The sequence below is a fragment of the Heterodontus francisci genome, unplaced genomic scaffold, assembly GCF_036365525.1.
Source record: "Heterodontus francisci isolate sHetFra1 unplaced genomic scaffold, sHetFra1.hap1 HAP1_SCAFFOLD_261, whole genome shotgun sequence".
Taxonomy (NCBI): Eukaryota; Metazoa; Chordata; class Chondrichthyes; order Heterodontiformes; family Heterodontidae; genus Heterodontus; species Heterodontus francisci.
In genome coordinates, this window is record NW_027141501.1 from 882,623 (window position 1) to 902,941 (window position 20,319).

The window sequence follows — 20,319 nt, forward strand, 5'->3', positions numbered from 1 at the left end:
CGACTCACTCAGGACGGTAGAGCCGGAGGGGGCCGACTCACTCTGGGAGCTAGAGGAGCCGGAGTGTCCGACTCACTCTGGCCGGTAGAGTCGGAGGGGGCTGACTCACTCTTAGCGGTAGAGGAGCCGGAGGGGGCCGACTCACTCTGGGCGGTAGAGCCGGAGGGGGCCGACTCACTCTGGGCGGAAGAGGAGCCGGACGGTGCCGACTCACTCTGGGCGGTAGAGCCGGTGGGGGCCGACTCACTCTGGGTGGTAGAGGAGCCGGAGGGGGCCGACTCACTCTCGGCAGGAGAGACGGAGGGGGCCGACTCACTCTGGGTGCTGGAGGAGCCGGAGGGTGCCGACTCACGCTGGGCGGTATAGGAACTGGAGGGGTCTGACTCACTCTGGGCGGTAGAGGAGCCGGAGGGGGCCGTCTCACTCTGGCAGGTAGAGCCGGTGCGGGCTGACACACTCTGGGAAGTAGAGCCGGAGGGGGCCGACTCACTCTGGGCGGCACAGGTGCCGGAGGGGGCCGACTCACTCTGGGCGGTAGAGCCGGAGGGGGCCGACTCACTCTAGGCGGTAAAGCCGGAGGGGTCCGATTCACTCTGGGCGGGAGAGGAGCCGGAGGGGGCCGACTCACTCTGGGCGGTTGAGCCGGATAGGGCCGACTCACTCTGGGCGGTAGATGTTCCGGAGGGTGCCGTCTCACTCTGGGTGGTAGAGCCGGAAGGGGCCGAATCATTCTGGGCGGTAGAGGAGCCGGAGGGGGCCGACTCACACTAGGCGGTAGAGCCGGAGGGGGCCGACTCACTCTGGGCGGTAGAGCCGGAGGGGGCCGACTCACTCTGGGCGGTAGAGGTGCCGTAGTGTGCCGACTGAATCTGGACGGTAGAGCCGGAGAGGTCCGACTCATTCTGGGTGGTAGAGGAGCCAGAGGGGGCCGACTCACTCTGGGCGGTAGAGCCGGAGGGGGGACGACTCACTCTGGGCGGTAGAGGAGCCGGAGGGGGCCGACTCACTCTGGGCGGTAGAGCCGGAGGGGGCCGACTCACTCTGTGCGGTAGAGGAGCCGGAGGGGGCCGACTCACTCTGGGCGGTAGAGCCGGAGACGGCCGACTCACTCTGGGCGGTAGAGGAGCCGGAGGGGGCGGACTCACTCTGGGCGGTAGAGCCAGACGGGGCCGACTCACTCTGGGCGCTTATGGAGCCGGACGGGGCCGAATCACTCTGGGCGGTAGTGGAGCCGGACGGGCCGACTCACTCTTGGCGATAGAGGTGCAGAGGGTGCCGAATCACTCTGGGCGGTAGAGCTGGAGGGGGACGACTCACTCTGGGCGGTAGAGCCGGAGGGGGCCGACTGACTCTGGGCGGTAGAGGAGCTGGAGGGTGCCGACTCACTCAGGACGGTAGAGCCGGAGGGGGCCGACTCACTCTGGGCGCTAGAGGAGCCGGAGTGTCCGACTCACTCTGGCCGGTAGAGTCGGAGGGGGCTGACTCACTCTGGGCGGTAGAGGAGCCGGAGGGGGCCGACTCACTCTGGGAGGTAGAGCCGGAGGGGGCCGACTTACTCTGGGCGGTAGAGGAGCCGCAGGGGGCTGACTCACTCTGGGCGGTAGAGCCGGAGGGGGCCGACTCACTCTGGGCGGTACAGCCGGTGGGGGCCGACTCACTCTGGGTGGTAGAGGAGCCGGAGGGGGCCGACTCACTCCAGGCAGTAGAGACGGAGGGGGCCGACTCACTCTGGGTGGCAGAGGTGCCGGAGGGGGCCGACTAACTCTGGGCAGTAGAGCCGGCGGGGGCCGACTCACTCTGGGCGGTAGAGGTGCCGGAGGGTGCTGACTCACTCTGGGCGGTAGAGCCGGAGGGGGCCGACACATTCTGGGCGGGAGAGGATCCGGAGGGGGCCGAATCACTCTGGGCTGTCGAGCCGGAGGGGGCCGACTCACTCTAGGTGGTAGAGGATCCGGAGGGGGCCGACTCACTCTGGGCGGTAGAGCCGGAGGGGGCCGACTCACTCTGGGCGGTCGAGCTGCCAGAGGTTGCCGTCTCACTCTGGGCGGTAGAGCCAGAGGGTGCTGACTCATTCTGTGCGGTAGAGGGGCCGGAGGGGGCCGACTCACTCTGGGCGGTAGAGCCGGAGGGGGCTGACTCACGCTGGGCGGTACAGGAGCCGGAGGGTGCCGACACACTCTGGGCGGTAGAGACGGAGGGCACCGACTAACTATGGGCGATAGAGGAGCAGCGTGGGCCGACTCACTCTGGGCGGTAGAGCCGGAGGGGGGGCGACTCACTCTGCGCGGTAGAGGTGCCGGAGGGGGCCGACTCACTCTGGGCGGTAGAGCCGGAGAGGGCCGACTCATTCTGTGCAGTAGAGGAGCCGGAGGGGGCCGTCTCACTCTGGGTGGAAGAGCCGGAGGGGGCCCACTCACTCTGGGCGGTGATGGAGCCGGAGGGGGCCGAATCACTCTGGGCGGTAGTGGAGCTGGACGGGGCCGACTCACTCTGGGCGATAGAGGAGCCGGCGGGGGCCGACACACTCTGGGCGTTAGATCCAGAGGGGTCCGACTCACTCTGGGCGGTAGACCCGGAGGGGGCCCACTCACTCTGGGCGGTAGAGCCGGAGGGGGCCGGCTCACTCTGGGCGGTAGAGGAGCCGAAGGGGGCCGACTCACTCTGGGCGGTAGAGCCGGTGGGGGCCGACTCACTCTGGGTGGTAGAGCAGCCGGAGGGGGCCGACTCACTCTCGGCGGTAGAGACGGCGGGGGCCGACTCACTCTGGGCGGTAGAGGTGCCGGAGGGTGCCGACTCACTCTGGGCGGTAGAGCCGGAGGGGGCCGACTGTTTCTGGGCGGTAGAGCCGGAGGGGGCCGACTCATCCTGGGCGGAAGAGGATCCGGAGGGGGTCGACTCAATCTGGGCTGTAGAGCCGGAGGGGGCCGACTCACTCTGGGCAGTAGAGGAGCTGGAGGGGGCCGACTCACTCTGCGTGGTAGTGGAGCGGGAGGGGGCCGATTCACTATGGGCGGTAGAGGCGCCAGAGTGTGCCGTCTCACTCTGGGTGGTAGAGCCGGAGGCGGCCGACTCATTCTGGGAGGTAGAGGAGCCGGAGGGGGCCGTCTCAGTCTGGGTGATAGAGGAGCCGGAGGCGGCTGACTCAATCTGGGCGGTAGAGCCGGAGGGGCCCCACTCACTCTGGGCGGTAGAGGAGCCGGAGGGGGCCGACTCACTCTGGGCGGTAGAGCCGGAGGGGGCCGACTCACTCTGGGCGGTAGAGGAGCCGGAGGGGGCCGACTCACTCTGGGCGGTAGAGCCGGAGGGGGCCGACTCACTCTGGTCGGTAGAGGAGCCGGAGGAGGCCGACTCACTCTAGGGAGTAGAGCCGGAGGGGGCCGTCTCACTCTGAGTGATAGAGGAGCCGGAGGGGGACGACTCACTCTGGGCGGTAGAGCCAGAGATGGCCGACTCACTCTGGGCGGTAGAGGAGCCGGAGGGTGCCGACTCACTCTGGGCGGTATAGGAGCCGGATGGGTCCGTCTCACTCTGGGCGGTAGAGCCGGAGGGGGGCGTCTCACTCTGGGCGGTAGAGGAGCTGGATTGGGCCGACTCACTCTGGGCGTTAGAGCCGGAGGGGGCCTTCTCACTCTGGGTGGTAGAGGATCCGGAGTGTGCCGACTCACTCTGGGCGGTAGAGCCAAGATGGCCGTCTCACTCTGGGTGATATAGGAGCCTGAGGGGGCCGACTCACTCTGGGGGGTAGAGCCAGAGATGGCCGACTCACTCTGGGCGGTAGAGGAGCCGGAGGGTGCCGACTCACTCTGGGCGGCAGAGGTGCCGGAGGGGGCCGACTCACTCTGGGCGGTAGAGCCGGAGGGGGCCGACTCACTCCAGGCGGTAAAGCCAGAAGGGGCCGAATCATTCTGGGCGGTAGAGGAGCCGGAGGGGGCCGACTCACTCTGGGCGGTAGAGCCGGAGGGGGCATCTCACTGAGGGCTGGAGAGGAGCCGGAGGGGGCCGACTCACTCTGGGCGGTAGCGCCAGTTTGGGCCGACTCACTCTGGGCGGTAGAGGTGCCGTAGGGTGCCGACTCACTCTGTGTGGGAGAGCCGGAGGGGGGCGACTCACTCTGGGCGGTAGAGGAGCCGGAGGGGGCCGACTCACTCTGGGCGGTAGAGCCAAAGGGGGCCGACTCACTCTGGGCGGTAGAGGAGCCGGAGGGGGCGGACTCACTCTGGGCGGTAGAGCCAGAGGGGGCCTTTTCACTCTGGGTGATAGAGGAGCCGGAGGGGGCGGACTCACTCTGGGCGGTAGAGCCGGAGGGGGCCGACTCACTCTGGGCGGTAGAGGAGCCGCAGGGGGCCGACTCACTCTGGGCATTATAGCCGGTGGGTGCCGACGCACTCTGGTCGGTAGAGGAGCCGGAGGAGGCCGACTCACTCTCGGCAGTAGAGCCGGAGGGGGCCGACTCACTCTGTGTGGTAGAGGAGCCGGAGGGGGCCGTCTCACTCTGGCAGGTAGAGCCGGTGGGGTCTGACTCACTCTGGGCGGTAGAGGAGCCGGAGGGGGCCGACTCACTCTGGGAAGTAGAGCCGGAGGGGGCCGACTCACTCTGGGCTGCACAGGTGCCGGAGGGGGCCGACTCACTTTGGGCGGTGGAGCCGGAGGGGGCCGACTCACTCTAGGCGGTAAAGCCGGAGGGGGCCGACTCACTCAGGGCGGTAGAGGAGCCGCAGGGGCCCGACTCACTCTGGGCGGTAGAGACGGAGGGGGCTGACTCAATCTGTGCGGTAGAGCCGGTGGGGGCCGACTCACTCTGGGCGGTAGAGGAGCCGGAGAGGGCCGACTCACTCTAGGCAGTAGAGCCAGAGGGGGCCGACTCACTCTGGGCGGCAGAGGTGCCGGAGGGGGCCGACTCACTCTGGGCGGTAGAGCCGGAGGGGGCCGACTCACTCTAGGCGGTAAAGCCAGAAGGGGCCGAATCATTCTGGGCGGTAGAGGAGCCGGAGGGGGCCGACTCACTCTGGGCGGTAGAGCCGGAGGGGGCCAACTCACTGAGGGCTGGAGAGGAGCCGGAGGGGGCCGACTCACTCTGGGCGGTAGAGCCAGTTGGGGCCGACTCACTCTGGGCGGTAGAGGTGCCGTAGGGTATCGACTCACTCTGTGTGGTAGAGCCGGAGGGGGGCGACTCACTCTGGGCGGTAGAGGAGCCGGAGGGGGCCGACTCACTCTGGGCGGTAGAGTCAAAAGGGGCCGACTCACTCTGGGCGGTAGAGCCGGAGAGGGCCGACTCATTCTGTGCAGTAGAGGAGCCGGAGGGGGCCGTCTCACTCTGGGCGGAAGAGCCGGAGGGGGCCCACTCACTCTGGGCGGTGATGGAGCCGGAGGGGGCCGAATCACTCTGGGCGGTAGTGGAGCTGGACGGGGCCGACTCACTCTGGGCGATAGAGGAGCCGGCGGGGGCCGACACACTCTGGGCGTTAGATCCAGAGGGGTCCGACTCACTCTGGGCGGTAGACCCGGAGGGGGCCCACTCACTCTGGGCGGTAGAGCCGGAGGGGGCCGGCTCACTCTGGGCGGTAGAGGAGCCGAAGGGGGCCGACTCACTCTGGGCGGTAGAGCCGGTGGGGGCCGACTCACTCTGGGTGGTAGAGCAGCCGGAGGGGGCCGACTCACTCTCGGCGGTAGAGACGGCGGGGGCCGACTCACTCTGGGCGGTAGAGGTGCCGGAGGGTGCCGACTCACTCTGGGCGGTAGAGCCGGAGGGGGCCGACTGTTTCTGGGCGGTAGAGCCGGAGGGGGCCGACTCATCCTGGGCGGAAGAGGATCCGGAGGGGGTCGACTCAATCTGGGCTGTAGAGCCGGAGGGGGCCGACTCACTCTGGGCAGTAGAGGAGCTGGAGGGGGCCGACTCACTCTGCGTGGTAGTGGAGCGGGAGGGGGCCGATTCACTATGGGCGGTAGAGGCGCCAGAGTGTGCCGTCTCACTCTGGGTGGTAGAGCCGGAGGCGGCCGACTCATTCTGGGAGGTAGAGGAGCCGGAGGGGGCCGTCTCAGTCTGGGTGATAGAGGAGCCGGAGGCGGCTGACTCAATCTGGGCGGTAGAGCCGGAGGGGCCCCACTCACTCTGGGCGGTAGAGGAGCCGGAGGGGGCCGACTCACTCTGGGCGGTAGAGCCGGAGGGGGCCGACTCACTCTGGGTGGTAGAGGAGCCGGAGGGGGCCGACTCACTCTGGGCGGTAGAGCCGGAGGGGGCCGACTCACTCTGGTCGGTAGAGGAGCCGGAGGAGGCCGACTCACTCTAGGGAGTAGAGCCGGAGGGGGCCGTCTCACTCTGAGTGATAGAGGAGCCGGAGGGGGACGACTCACTCTGGGCGGTAGAGCCAGAGATGGCCGACTCACTCTGGGCGGTAGAGGAGCCGGAGGGTGCCGACTCACTCTGGGCGGTATAGGAGCCGGATGGGTCCGTCTCACTCTGGGCGGTAGAGCCGGAGGGGGGCGTCTCACTCTGGGCGGTAGAGGAGCTGGATTGGGCCGACTCACTCTGGGCGTTAGAGCCGGAGGGGGCCTTCTCACTCTGGGTGGTAGAGGATCCGGAGTGTGCCGACTCACTCTGGGCGGTAGAGCCAAGATGGCCGTCTCACTCTGGGTGATATAGGAGCCTGAGGGGGCCGACTCACTCTGGGGGGTAGAGCCAGAGATGGCCGACTCACTCTGGGCGGTAGAGGAGCCGGAGGGTGCCGACTCACTCTGGGCGGCAGAGGTGCCGGAGGGGGCCGACTCACTCTGGGCGGTAGAGCCGGAGGGGGCCGACTCACTCCAGGCGGTAAAGCCAGAAGGGGCCGAATCATTCTGGGCGGTAGAGGAGCCGGAGGGGGCCGACTCACTCTGGGCGGTAGAGCCGGAGGGGGCATCTCACTGAGGGCTGGAAAGGAGCCGGAGGGGGCCGACTCACTCTGGGCGGTAGCGCCAGTTTGGGCCGACTCACTCTGGGCGGTAGAGGTGCCGTAGGGTGCCGACTCACTCTGTGTGGGAGAGCCGGAGGGGGGCGACTCACTCTGGGCGGTAGAGGAGCCGGAGGGGGCCGACTCACTCTGGGCGGTAGAGCCAAAGGGGGCCGACTCACTCTGGGCGGTAGAGGAGCCGGAGGGGGCGGACTCACTCTGGGCGGTAGAGCCAGAGGGGGCCGTCTCACTCTGGGTGATAGAGGAGCCGGAGGGGGCGGACTCACTCTGGGCGGTAGAGCCGGAGGGGGCCGACTCACTCTGGGCGGTAGAGGAGCCGCAGGGGGCAGACTCACTCTGGGCATTAGAGCCGGTGGGTGCCGACGCACTCTGGTCGGTAGAGGAGCCGGAGGAGGCCGACTCACTCTCGGCAGTAGAGCCGGAGGGGGCCGACTCACTCTGTGTGGTAGAGGAGCCGGAGGGGGCCGTCTCACTCTGGCAGGTAGAGCCGGTGGGGTCTGACTCACTCTGGGCGGTAGAGGAGCCGGAGGGGGCCGACTCACTCTGGGAAGTAGAGCCGGAGGGGGCCGACTCACTCTGGGCTGCACAGGTGCCGGAGGGGGCCGACTCACTTTGGGCGGTGGAGCCGGAGGGGGCCGACTCACTCTAGGCGGTAAAGCCGGAGGGGGCCGACTCACTCAGGGCGGTAGAGGAGCCGCAGGGGCCCGACTCACTCTGGGCGGTAGAGACGGAGGGGGCTGACTCAATCTGTGCGGTAGAGCCGGTGGGGGCCGACTCACTCTGGGCGGTAGAGGAGCCGGAGGGGGCCGACTCACTCTAGGCAGTAGAGCCAGAGGGGGCCGACTCACTCTGGGCGGCAGAGGTGCCGGAGGGGGCCGACTCACTCTGGGCGGTAGAGCCGGAGGGGGCCGACTCACTCTTGGCGGTAAAGCCAGAAGGGGCCGAATCATTCTGGGCGGTAGAGGAGCCGGATGGGGCCGACTCACTCTGGGCGGTAGAGCCGGAGGGGGCCAACTCACTGAGGGCTGGAGAGGAGCCGGAGGGGGCCGACTCACTCTGGGCGGTAGAGCCAGTTGGGGCCGACTCACTCTGGGCGGTAGAGGTGCCGTAGGGTATCGACTCACTCTGTGTGGTAGAGCCGGAGGGGGGCGACTCACTCTGGGCGGTAGAGGAGCCGGAGGGGGCCGACTCACTCTGGGCGGTAGAGTCAAAAGGGGCCGACTCACTCTGGGCGGTAGAGGAGCCAGAGGGGGCGGACTCACTCTGGGCGGTAGAGCCAGAGGGGGCCGTCTCACTCTGGGTGATAGAGGAGCCGGAGGGGGCGGACTCACTCTGGGCGGTAGAGCCAGAGGGGGCCATCTCATTCTGGGTGATAGAGGAGACGGAGGGGGCCGACTCATTCTGGGCGGTAGAGCCGGAGGGGGCCGACACACTCTGGGCGGTAGAGGAGCCGGAGGGGGCGGACTCACTCTGGGCGGTAGAGCCAGAGGGGGCCGAATCACTCTGGGCGGTTATGGAGCCGGAGGGGGCCGAAACACTCTGGGCGGTAGAGCAGGAGGGGACCGACTCACTTTGGGGGCAGAGGAGCCGGTGGGTTCCGACTCACTCAGGGCGGTAGAGTCGGAGTGGGCCCACTCACTCTGGGCGGCAGAGTAGCCGGAGGGGGCCGACTCACTCTGGGCGGTAGAGGAGCCGCAGGGGGCCGACACACTCTGGGCGGTAGAGTCGGTGGGTGCCGACTCACTCTGGGCGTTAGAGCAGACGGAGGGGGCCGTCTCACTCTTGGCAGTCGAGCCGGAGGGGGCTGACTCACTCTGGGCGGCTGAGGTGCCGGAGGGGGCCGACTCATTCTGGGCGGTAGAGCCAGAGGGGGCCGTCTCACTCTGGGTGATAGAGGAGCCGGAGGGGGCCGACTCACTCTGGGCGGTAGAGGAGCCGGAGGGGGCCGACTCACTCAGGGCGGTAGAGCCGGAGGGGGCCGAATCACTCTGGGCGGTAGAGGAGCCGGAGGGGTCCGACTCACTCTTGGCAGTAGAGTCGGAGGGGGCTGACTCACTCTGGGCGGTAGAGGAGCCGGAGGTGGCCGACTCACTCTGGGCGGTAGTGCCGGAAGGGGCCGACTCACTCAGGGCGGTAGAGGAGACGCAGGGGGCCGACTCACTCTGGGCGGTAGAGCCGGAGGGGGCTGACTCAATCTGTGCGATAGAGCCGGTGGGGGCCGACTCACTCTGGGCGGTAGAGGAGCCGGAGGGGGCCGACTCACTCTAGGCAGTAGAGCCAGAGGGGGCCGACTCACTCTGGGCGGCAGAGGTGCCGGAGGGGGCCGACTCACTCTGGGCGGTAGAGCCGGAGGGGGCCGACTCACTCTAGGCGGTAAAGCCAGAAGGGGCCGAATCATTCTAGGCGGTAGAGGAGCCGGAGGGGGCCGACTCACTCTGGGCGGTAGAGCCGGAGGGGGCCAACTCACTGAGGGCTGGAGAGGAGCCGGAGGGGGCCGACTCACTCTGGGCGGTAGAGCCAGTTGGGGCCGACTCACTCTGGGCGGTAGAGGTGCCGTAGGGTGCCGACTCACTCTGTGAGGTAGAGCCGGAGGGGGGCGACTCAATCTGGGCGGTAGAGGAGCCGGAGGGGGCCGACTCACTCTGGGCGGTAGAGCCAAAAGGGGCCGACTCACTCTGGGCGGTAGAGGAGCCAGAGGGGGCGGACTCACTCTGGGCGGTAGAGCCAGAGGGGGCCGTCTCACTCTGGGTGATAGAGGAGCCGGAGGGGGAGGACTCACTCTGGGCGGTAGAGCCAGAGGGGGCCGTCTCATTCTGGGTGATAGAGGAGACGGAGGGGGCCGACTCATTCTGGGCGGTAGAGCCGGAGGGGGCCGACACACTCTGGGCGGTAGAGGAGCCAGAGGGGGCGGACTCACTCTGGGCGGTAGAGCCAGAGGGGGCCGAATCACTCTGGGCGGTTATGGAGCCGGAGGGGGCCGAAACACTCTGGGCGGTAGAGCAGGAGGGGACCGACTCACTTTGGGGGCAGAGGAGCCGGTGGGTTCCGACTCACTCTGGGCGGTAGAGTCGGAGTGGGCCCACTCACTCTGGGCGGCAGAGTAGCCGGAGGGGGCCGACTCACTCTGGGCGGTAGAGCCGGAGGGGGCCGACTCACTCTGGGCGGTAGAGACGGAGGGGGCTGACTCAATCTGTGCGGTAGAGCCGGTGGGGGCCGACTCACTCTGGGCGGTAGAGGAGCCGGAGGGGGCCGACTCACTCTAGGCAGTAGAGCCAGAGGGGGCCGACTCACTCTGGGCGGCAGAGGTGCCGGAGGGGGCCGACTCACTCTGGGCGGTAGAGCCGGAGGGGGCCGACTCACTCTTGGCGGTAAAGCCAGAAGGGGCCGAATCATTCTGGGCGGTAGAGGAGCCGGATGGGGCCGACTCACTCTGGGCGGTAGAGCCGGAGGGGGCCAACTCACTGAGGGCTGGAGAGGAGCCGGAGGGGGCCGACTCACTCTGGGCGGTAGAGCCAGTTGGGGCCGACTCACTCTGGGCGGTAGAGGTGCCGTAGGGTATCGACTCACTCTGTGTGGTAGAGCCGGAGGGGGGCGACTCACTCTGGGCGGTAGAGGAGCCGGAGGGGGCCGACTCACTCTGGGCGGTAGAGTCAAAAGGGGCCGACTCACTCTGGGCGGTAGAGGAGCCAGAGGGGGCGGACTCACTCTGGGCGGTAGAGCCAGAGGGGGCCGTCTCACTCTGGGTGATAGAGGAGCCGGAGGGGGCGGACTCACTCTGGGCGGTAGAGCCAGAGGGGGCCATCTCATTCTGGGTGATAGAGGAGACGGAGGGGGCCGACTCATTCTGGGCGGTAGAGCCGGAGGGGGCCGACACACTCTGGGCGGTAGAGGAGCCGGAGGGGGCGGACTCACTCTGGGCGGTAGAGCCAGAGGGGGCCGAATCACTCTGGGCGGTTATGGAGCCGGAGGGGGCCGAAACACTCTGGGCGGTAGAGCAGGAGGGGACCGACTCACTTTGGGGGCAGAGGAGCCGGTGGGTTCCGACTCACTCAGGGCGGTAGAGTCGGAGTGGGCCCACTCACTCTGGGCGGCAGAGTAGCCGGAGGGGGCCGACTCACTCTGGGCGGTAGAGGAGCCGCAGGGGGCCGACACACTCTGGGCGGTAGAGTCGGTGGGTGCCGACTCACTCTGGGCGTTAGAGCAGACGGAGGGGGCCGTCTCACTCTTGGCAGTCGAGCCGGAGGGGGCTGACTCACTCTGGGCGGCTGAGGTGCCGGAGGGGGCCGACTCATTCTGGGCGGTAGAGCCAGAGGGGGCCGTCTCACTCTGGGTGATAGAGGAGCCGGAGGGGGCCGACTCACTCTGGGCGGTAGAGGAGCCGGAGGGGGCCGACTCACTCAGGGCGGTAGAGCCGGAGGGGGCCGAATCACTCTGGGCGGTAGAGGAGCCGGAGGGGTCCGACTCACTCTTGGCAGTAGAGTCGGAGGGGGCTGACTCACTCTGGGCGGTAGAGGAGCCGGAGGTGGCCGACTCACTCTGGGCGGTAGTGCCGGAAGGGGCCGACTCACTCAGGGCGGTAGAGGAGACGCAGGGGGCCGACTCACTCTGGGCGGTAGAGCCGGAGGGGGCTGACTCAATCTGTGCGATAGAGCCGGTGGGGGCCGACTCACTCTGGGCGGTAGAGGAGCCGGAGGGGGCCGACTCACTCTAGGCAGTAGAGCCAGAGGGGGCCGACTCACTCTGGGCGGCAGAGGTGCCGGAGGGGGCCGACTCACTCTGGGCGGTAGAGCCGGAGGGGGCCGACTCACTCTAGGCGGTAAAGCCAGAAGGGGCCGAATCATTCTAGGCGGTAGAGGAGCCGGAGGGGGCCGACTCACTCTGGGCGGTAGAGCCGGAGGGGGCCAACTCACTGAGGGCTGGAGAGGAGCCGGAGGGGGCCGACTCACTCTGGGCGGTAGAGCCAGTTGGGGCCGACTCACTCTGGGCGGTAGAGGTGCCGTAGGGTGCCGACTCACTCTGTGAGGTAGAGCCGGAGGGGGGCGACTCAATCTGGGCGGTAGAGGAGCCGGAGGGGGCCGACTCACTCTGGGCGGTAGAGCCAAAAGGGGCCGACTCACTCTGGGCGGTAGAGGAGCCAGAGGGGGCGGACTCACTCTGGGCGGTAGAGCCAGAGGGGGCCGTCTCACTCTGGGTGATAGAGGAGCCGGAGGGGGAGGACTCACTCTGGGCGGTAGAGCCAGAGGGGGCCGTCTCATTCTGGGTGATAGAGGAGACGGAGGGGGCCGACTCATTCTGGGCGGTAGAGCCGGAGGGGGCCGACACACTCTGGGCGGTAGAGGAGCCAGAGGGGGCGGACTCACTCTGGGCGGTAGAGCCAGAGGGGGCCGAATCACTCTGGGCGGTTATGGAGCCGGAGGGGGCCGAAACACTCTGGGCGGTAGAGCAGGAGGGGACCGACTCACTTTGGGGGCAGAGGAGCCGGTGGGTTCCGACTCACTCTGGGCGGTAGAGTCGGAGTGGGCCCACTCACTCTGGGCGGCAGAGTAGCCGGAGGGGGCCGACTCACTCTGGGCGGTAGAGCCGGAGGGGGCCGACTCACTCTGGGCGGTAGAGGAGCCGCAGGGGGCCGACACACTCTGGGCGGTAGAGCCGGAGGGGGCCGACTCACTCTGGGAGGTAGAGCCGGAGGGGGCCGACTCGCTCTGGGCGGTAGAGGAGCCGGAGGGGGCCGACTCACTCTGGGCGGTAGAGCCGGAGGGGCCCAACTCACTCTGGGCGGTAGAGAAGCCAGAGGGGTCGGACTCACTCTGGGCGGTAGAGCCGGAAGGGGGCGTCTCACTCTGGGCGCTAGAGGAGCCGCATTGGGCCGACTCACTCTGGGCGTTAGAGCCGGAGGGGGCCGTCTCACTCTGGGCGGTACAGGGGCCGGAGGGGGCCGACTCACTCTGGGCGGTAGAGCCAGATGGGGCCGTCTCACTCTGGGTGATCGCGGAGCCGGAGGGTGCCGACTCACTCTGGGCGGTATAGGAGCTGGAGGGGTCCGACTAACTCTGAGCGGTACAGCCGGAGGGGGCCGACTCACTCTGGGCGGTAGAGGAGCCGGAGGTGTCCGACTCACTCTGAGCGGTAGAGGAGCCGAAGGGGGCTGACTCATGCTGTGCGGTAGAGCCGGAGGGGGCCGACTCACTCTGGGCGTTAGAGGAACCGGAGGGGGCCGACTCACTCTGGGTGGTAGAGTGAGTCGGCCCCCTCCTGCGCCACTACCGCCCAGGGTTATTCGGCCCCCTCTGGCTCCCCTGACGCCCAGAGTGAGTAGGCCCCCTCCTGCACTACCAACCAGAGTGAGTCGGAGTGGGCCGACTCACTCTGGGCGGTAGAGCCGGAGGGTGCCGACACACTCTGGGCGGCAGAGGTGCCAGAGGGGGCCGACTCACTCTGGGCATAAGAGCCGGAGGGGGCCGACTCACTCTGGGCGGCAGACGACCCCGAGGGGGCCGACTCACTCTGGGCGCTAGAGCCGGAGGGGGCCGACTCACTCTGGGCGGTGGAGGTTCCGGAGGGGCCCGACTCACTCTGTGCGATTGAGGTGCTGGAGGGTGCCGATTCACTCTGGGCGGTAGAGCCGGACGGGTCTGACTCACTCTAGGCGGTAGAGCCGGAGGGGGCCGAATCACTCTGGGCGGGAGAGGAGCCGCAGGGGGCCGACTCACTCAGGGTGGTAGAGCCGGAGGGGGCCAACTCACTCTGGGCGGTAGAGGTGCCGGAGGGGGCCGACTCACTCTGGGCGGTAGAGGTGCCGGAGGGTGCCGACTCACTCTGGGCGGAAGAGGATCCGGAGGGGGCCGACTCACTCTGGGCGGTAGAGGAGCCGGAGGGGGCCGACTCACTCTGGGTGGTAGTGGAGCCGGAGGGGGCCGATTCACTATGGGCGGTAGAGGCGCCAGAGTGTGCCGTCTCACTCTGGGCGGTGGAGCTGGAGGGGGCCGACTTATTCTGGGAGGTAGAGGAGCCGGAGGGGGCCGACTCATTCTGGGCGGTAGAGCCGGAGGGGGCCGACTCATTCTGGGCGGAAGAGGATCCGGAGGGGGCCGACTCACTCTGGGCGGTAGAGGAGCCGGAGGGGGCCGACTCACTCTGGGTGGTAGTGGAGCCGGAGGGGGCCGATTCACTATGGGCGGTAGAGGCGCCAGAGTGTGCCGTCTCACTCTGGGCGGTGGAGCCGGAGGGGGCCGACTCATTCTGGGAGGTAGAGGAGCCGGAGGGGGCCGACTCACTCTGGTCGGTAAAGCCGGAGGGGGCCGACTCACGCTGGGCGGTAGAGCCGGAGGTGGCCCACTCACTCTGGGCGGTAGAGGAGCCGGAGGGGGCCGACTCACTCTGGGCGGTAGAGCGGGAGGGGGCCGACTCACTCTGGGCGGTAAAGGAGCCGCAGGGGGCCGACACACTCTGGGCGGTAGAGCCGGTGGGTGCCGACTCACTCTGGGCGGTGGAGGAGCCGGAGGGGGCCGACTCACTCTAGGCAGTGGAGCCGGAGGGGGCCGACTCACTCTGGGCATTAGAGCCAGAGGGGGCCGTCTCATTTTGGGCGATAGAGGAGCCGGAGTGGGCTGACTCACTCTGGGCGGTAGAGCCGGAGGGGCCCCACTCACTCTGGGCGGTAGAGGAGCCGGAGGGGGCCGACTCACTCTGGGCGGTAGAGCCGGAGGGGGCCAACTCGCTGTAGAGTCGGAGGGGGCCGACTCACGCTGGGAGGTAGAGGTGCCAGAGGGTGCTGACTCACTCAGGACGGTAGAGCCGGAGGGGGCCGACTCACTCTGGGCGGCAGATGTGCCGGAGGGGGCCGACTCACTCTGGGCGGTAGAGCCGTGGGGGCCGACTCACTCAGGGCTGGAGAGGAGCCGGAGGGGGCCGACTCACTCTGGGCGGTAGAGCCGGAGGGGGCCGACTCACTCTGGGCGGTAGAGGAAACGGAGGGGGCCGACACACTCTGGGCGGGAGAGGAGCCGGAGGGGGCCGACTCACTCTGGGCGGTAGAGGTGCCGGAGGGGGCCGACTCAATCTAGGCGGTATAGCCGGAGGTGGCCGACTCACTCTGGGCGGGAGAGGAGCCGAAGGGGGCCGACTCACTCTGGGCGGTAGCGTGAGTCGGCCCCCTCCGGCTCCACTACCGCCCAGGGTGATTCAGCCCCCTCTCGCTCCTCTATCGCCCAGAGTGTGTCGGCCACCTCCTGCTCTACCGCCCAGAGAGAGTCGGAGGGGGCCGCCTCACTCTGGATGGTAGAGCCGGTGCAGGCCGACTCACTCTGGCAGGTAGTTGAGCCGGATGGGGCTGACTCACTCTGGGTGGTAGAGGTGCCGGAGGGGGCCGACTCACTCTGGGCGGTAGAGGTGCTGGAGTGTGCCGACTGACTCTGGGCAGTAGAGCCGGAGGGGGCCGACTGACTCTGGGTGGGAGAGGAGCCTGAGGGTGCCGACTAACTCAGGACGGTAGAGCCGGAGGGGGCCGACTCACTCTGGGCGGTAGAGCCGTGGGGGCCCTCTCACTCAGAGCTGGAGAGGAGCCGGAGGGGGCCGACTCACTCTGGGCGGTAGAGCCGGTGGGCTCCGACTCACTCTGGGCGGTAGTGGAGCCGGAGGTGGCCGACTCACTCGAGGCAGTAGAGCCGGAGGGGGCCGACTCACTCTGGACGGCAGTGGTGCCGGAGGGGGCCGACTCACTCTGGGCGGTAGAGCAGGATGCAGCCGACTCACTCTGGGCGGTAGAGGTGCTGCAGGGTGCCGACTCACTCTGGGCGGTAGAGCCGGAGGTGGCCGATTCACTCAAGGGGATAGAGCCGGAGCGGCCCGACTCACTCTGGCGGGAGAGGAGCCGGAGGGGGCCAACTCAGTCCGGGCGGTAGAGGTGCTGGAGGGTGCCGACTCACTCTCGGCGGCAGAGCCGTAGGGGGCCGATTCACTCAAGGCGATAGAGCCGGAGGGGGCCGACTCACTCTGGACGGGAGAGGAGCCGGAGTGGTCCGACTCACTCTGGGCGGGAGAGCCGGAGGGGGCTGATTCACTCAAGGCGATAGAGCCGGAGGGGGCCGACTCACTCTGGGCGGGAGAGGAGCCGGAGTGGTCCAACTCACTCTGGGCGGTAGCGCCGGAGGGGGCCAACTCACTCTGGGCGGGAGAGGAGCCGGAGTGCTCCAACTCACTCTGGGCGGTAGAGCCGGAGGGGGCCGACTCACTCTGGGCGGTAGAGGTGCCGGAGGGCGCCGTCTCAATCTGGGCGGTAGAGCCGGAGGGGGCTGACTCATTCTGGGCGGTAGAGGAGCCAGAGGGGGCCGACTCACTCTGGGCGGTAGAGCCGGAGGGGGCCGACTCACGCTGGACGGTAGAGGAGCCGGAGGGGGCCGACTCACTCTGGGCGGTAAAGCCGGTGGGGGCCGACTCACTCTGGGCGATAGAGGATCCGGCGGGGGCCGACTCACTCTGGGCGGTAGATCCGGAGGGGGCCGACTCACTCTGGGCGGTAGAACCGGTGGGGGCCGACTCACGCTGGGCGGTAGAGGTGCCAGAGGGTGCCGACTCACTCTGGATGGCAGTGGTGACGGAGGGGGCCGACTCACTCTGGGCGGTAGAGTAGGATGCAGCCGACTCACTCTGGGCGGTAGAGGTGCTGCAGGGTGCCGACTCACTCCGGGCGGTAGAGCCGGAGGGGGCCGATTCACTCAAGGGGATAGAGCCGGAGCGGCCGGACTCACTCTGTGCGGGAGAGGAGCCGGAGGGGGCCGACTCAGTCTGGGCGGCAGAGGTGCTGAAGGGTGCCGACTCACTCTCGGCGGTAGAGCCGGAGGGGGCCGATTCACTCAAGGCGATAGAGCCGGAGGGGGCCGACTCACTCTGGACGGGAGAGGAGCCGGAGTGGTCCGACTCACTCTGGGCGGTAGAGGTGCTGGAGGGTGCCGACTCACTCTGGGCGGTAGAGCCGGAGGGGGCCGATTCACTCAAGGTGATAGAGCCGGAGGGGGCCGACTCACTCTGGGCGGGAGAGGAGCCGGAGTGGCCCAACTCACTCTGGGCGGTAGCGCCGGAGGGGGCCAACTCACTCTGGGCGGTAGAGGTGCCGGAGGGCGCCGTCTCAATCTGGGCGGGAGAGCCGGAGGGGGCCGACTCACGCTGGGCGGTAGAGGAGCCGGAGGGGGCCGACTCACTCTGGGCGGTAAAGCCGGAGGGGGCCGACTCACTCTGGGCGATAGAGGAGCCGGCGGGGGCCGACTCACTCTGGGCGGTAGTTCCGGAGGGGGCCGACTCACTCTGGGCTGCAGAACTGGAGGGGGCCGACTCACGCTGGGCGGTAGAGGTGCCAGAGGGTGCCGACTCAATCTGGGCGGTAGAGCTGGAGGGGGCCGACTGACTCTGGGTGGGAGAGGAGCCGGAGGGTGCCGACTCACACAGGACGGTAGAGCCGGAGGGGGCCGACTCACTCTGGGCGGCAGTGGTGCCGGACGGGGCAACTCACTCTGGGCGGTAGAACCGGAGGTGGCCGACTCACTCTGGGCGGTAGAGGTGCTGGAGGGTGCCGACTCACTCCGGGCGGTAGAGCCGGAGGGGGCCGATTCACTCAAGGCGATAGAGCCGGAGGGGGCCTACTCACTCTGGGCGGGAGAGGAGCCAGAGGGGGCCGACTCACTCTGGGCGTAAGAGCCGGAGGGGGCCGACTCACTCTGGGCGGTAGAGGAGCCGGAGGAGGCCGACTCACTCTGGGCGGTAGAGCCGGAGGGGGCCGACTCATTCTGAGCGGTAGAGGAGCCGGAGGAGGCCGACTCACTCTGGGCGGTAGAGCCGGAGGGGGCTGACTCACGCTGGGCGGTAGAGGAGCCGGAGGGTGCCGACTCACTCTGGGCGGTAAAGCCGGAGTGGGCCGACTCACTCTGGGCGATAGAGGAGCCGGCGGGGGCCGACTCACTCTGGGCGGTTGATCCGGAGGGGGCCGACTCACTCTGGGCGGTAGAGCCAGAGGGGGCCGACTCACGCTGGGCGGTAGAGGTGCCAGAGGGTGCGAACTCTCTCTGGGCTGTAGAGCCGGAGGGGGCCGACTGACTCTGGGCGGGAGAGGAGCCGGAGGGTGCCGACTCACTCAGGATGGTAGAGCCGGAGGGGGCCGACTCACTCTGGGCGGTAGATGAGCCGGAGGGGGCCGACTCATTCTGGGCGGTAGAGCCGTGGGGGCCGACTCACTCAGGGCTGGAGAGCAGCCGGAGGGGGTCGACTCACTCTGGGCGGTAGAGCCGGTGGGCTCCGACTCACTCTGGGCGGTAGAGGAGCCGGAGGGGGCCGACTCACTCGAAGCAGTAGAGCCGGAGGGGGCCGACTCACTCTGGGCGGCAGTGGTGCCGGAGGGGGCCGACTCAATCTGGGCGGTAGAGCCGGAGGCGGCCGACTCACTCTAGGTGGTAAAGCCGGAGCGGGCCGACTCACTCTGGGCGGGAGATGAGCCGGAAGGGACCGACTCACTCTGGGCGGCTGAGCCGGATTGGGCCGACTCACTCTGGGCAGTAGATTTTCCGGAGGGTGCCCTCTCACTCTGGGCGGTAGAGCCGGAAGGGGCCGAATCATTCTGGGCGGCAGACGAGCCGGAGGGGGCCGACTCACTCTGGGCGGTAGAGACGGAGGGGGCCGAATCACACTAGGCGGTAGAGCCGGAGGGGGCCGACTAACTCAGGGCTGGAGAGGAGCCGGAGGGGGCCGACTCACTCTGGGCGATAGAGGAGCCGGCGGGGGCCGACTCACTCTGGGCGGTAGATCGGGAGGGGGCCGACTCACTCTGGGCGGTAGAGCCGGAAGGGGCCGACTCACGCAGGGCGGTAGAGGTGCCAGAGGGTGCCGACTCACTCTGGGCAGTAGAGCCGGAGGGGGCCGACTGACTCTGGGTGGGAGAGGAGCCGGAGGGTGCCGACTCACTCAGGATGGTAGAGCCGGAGGGGGCTGACTCACTCTGGGCGGTAGTTGAGCCGGAGGGGACCGACTCACTCTGTGCGGTAGAGCCGTGGGGGCCGACTCACTCAGGGCTGGAGAGGAGCCAGAGTGGGCGGACTCACTCTGGCCGGTGGAGCCGGTGGGCTCCGACTCACTCTGGGCCGTCGAGGAGCCGGAGGGGGCCGACTCACTCTAGGCAGTAGAGCCGGAGGGGGCCGACTCACTCTGGGCGGCAGTGGTGCCGGAGGGGGCCGACTCACTCTGGGCGGTAGAGACGGAGGTGGCCGACTCACTCTGGGTGGTTGAGGTGCTGGAGGGTGCCGACTCACTCTGGGCAGTAGAGCCGGAGGGGGCCGATTCACTCAAGGCGATAGAGCCGGAGGGGGCCTACTCACTCTGTGCGGTCGAGGAGCCGGAGTGGGCCGACTCACTCTGGGCGTTAGAGCCGGTGGGGGCCGACTCACTCTGGGCGGTAGAGGAGCCGGAGGGGGCCGACTCACTCTAGGCAGTAGAGCCGGAGGGGGCCGACTCACTCTGGGCGGTAGTGGAGCCGCAGGGGGCTGACTCACTCTGGGCGGCAGAGGTGCCAGAGGGTGCCAACTCACTCAGGGCGGTAGAGCCGGAGGGGGCCGACGAACTCTGGGCGGTAGAGGAGCCGGAGGGGGCCGACTCACTATGGGAGGTAGAGCCGGAGGGGGCCGACTCACTCTGGGCGGTAGAGGTGCCGTAGAGTGCCGACTGACTCTAGGCGGTAGATCCGGAGGGGGCCAACTCACTCTGGGCGGTGGAGCCGGAGGCGGCCGACTCACGCTGGGCGGTAGAGGTGCCAGAGGGTGCCGACTCACTCTGGGCGTTAGAGCCGGAGGGGGCCGACTCACTCTGGGCGATAGAGGAGCCGGCGAGGGCCGACTCACTCTGGGCGGTAGATCGGGAGGGGGCCGACTCACTCTGGGCGGTAGAGCCGGAAGGGGCCGACTCACGCAGGGCGGTAGAGGTGCCAGAGGGTGCCGACTCACTCTGGGCAGTAGAGCCGGAGGGGGCCGACTGACTCTGGGTGGGAGAGGAGCCGGAGGGTGCCGACTCACTCAGGATGGTAGAGCCGGAGGGGGCCGACTCACTCTGGGCGGTAGATGAGCCGGAGGGGACCGACTCACTCTGTGCGGTAGAGCCGTGGGGGCCGACTCACTCAGGGCTGGAGAGGAGCCGGAGTGGGCGGACTCAGTCTGGCCGGTGGAGCCGGTGGGCTCCGACTCACTCTGGGCAGTCGAGGAGCCGGAGGGGGCCGACTCACTCTAGGCAGTAGAGCCGGAGGGGGCCGACTCACTCTGGGTGGCAGTGGTGCCGGAGGGGGCCGACTCACTCTGGGCGGTAGAGACGGAGGTGGCCGACTCACTCTGGGTGGTTGAGGTGC

At 68.5% G+C, this 20,319-nt stretch overlaps 1 pseudogene; it reads right to left on the bottom strand.

Annotated features, from left to right (window-relative positions):
- Nucleotides 1-8: 8 nt before the first annotated feature.
- LOC137363898 (streptococcal hemagglutinin-like) lies at nucleotides 9-3,300 on the bottom strand (annotated as a pseudogene).
- Nucleotides 3,301-20,319: the final 17,019 nt, after the last annotated feature.